This window comes from Pinus tabuliformis, chromosome X (assembly GCF_031772625.1).
Source record: "Pinus tabuliformis cultivar Carrire ecotype Pingquan chromosome X, CPIR1, whole genome shotgun sequence".
In the NCBI taxonomy this organism is placed as follows: Eukaryota; Viridiplantae; Streptophyta; class Pinopsida; order Pinales; family Pinaceae; genus Pinus; species Pinus tabuliformis.
Genome location: NC_142308.1, coordinates 451,008,842 through 451,010,261, shown reverse-complemented (window position 1 = coordinate 451,010,261; position 1,420 = coordinate 451,008,842).

The window sequence follows — 1,420 nt, the reverse complement described above, 5'->3', positions numbered from 1 at the left end:
GAGTCGGGTTCTTTTATGAGTTATTTGTGTCAAAATCAAAATGCATGTATATAATTATTTTAAGGTTAATAAGACTTATTTATATAATGAGTTCACTTCAGGGTTATATATATACATAGATACATATGAGGTTGATGTATTAACCTCTGAGTTTTTCTTTAGTTTTGATTCCTATTATGGTTCTTGTCAAGGAATATGGACATGATAGATACAATCATCGCGTGTAAAAAATCAGCTCCTCAAATTTAATTTATATTGCTTGCTTTTTTTATGAGACAAATTTTTCTATTTATTTTTGTTAAATGGTTTGTCCGAGTTTATATTCCTATTCCTCTTAATAGGAATTTATATGGAAATTTATATTGCTTTCTCTATGAGACAGATCTTCATATTTTTTTTTTTGTTAAATGGTTTGTCTTAGTTTATATGGAAACTTTATCCATTTACTAAAAGTATAATGCACAAGATTTTTTTTAGTAATGGAAACTTTATCCATTTACTAAAAGTATAATGCACAAGATTTTTTTTAGTAATGTGAACTTTATAATTCTTTTCATATAGTTGAGAAGTTTTTTTTTCTCATTTACAGTTCAACTTATTTATTTTTAAAATTTATGGATTTGTCTTTATAGTGATTGGTCATTGTTTCTAGTTTCTTATGTTATATTATTATTTAAATTTTTCTTTTAAATAATACAACCATAATATTATCATGATCCATATCTCTATATATTAGTAAACACCCCCCTTTAATACCAAGGATGAGATACAATCACTCACATTTATACCACTGTCAATTAATAGTGATCATATGTGGTATTATGCTTCTTTAATAGCTAAGCTAACAACATAATTCACATTCCTTTACTAATTTGAGTTAGCTTAGCATAGCAATTCACATTCCTTTACTAATTTGAGTTAGCTTAGCATAGCATTCGGTGTTTTTTTTACCAAACTCTTTTCTTGCTATTCAATAATATTCTAACATAAAAAAATAATATTATAATAAAAGTTAAATATATTTTAAACATTTCAATCATTATCTAGGCTCTTCTTCCACGAAAGACACTATTCTTAGTCCTGGAACTTTGTATCAACTTTTAACCTTATAAGAACTTATACCTAGAAATTTTAGATTATCAAGTCTTTGTACAATTCAGATTTGGTATTAGAAAATGTGAAACATTGTTTTCAAGTCATTCAATTTTCTAGTATTACCGAGGATACTTTTCTTCATTGCTCTTATAGTCACCATGGGTATGTGAAAAGTTTATATGCTCATGGACGTAGTATATTCTAATATTACCAAGGATACTTTTCTTCATTGATCTTATTGATCTTATACTCACTAAGGGTATGTGAAAAGTTTATATGCTCATGGACGGAGTATATTCTAATATTACCAAGGATATTTTTCTTC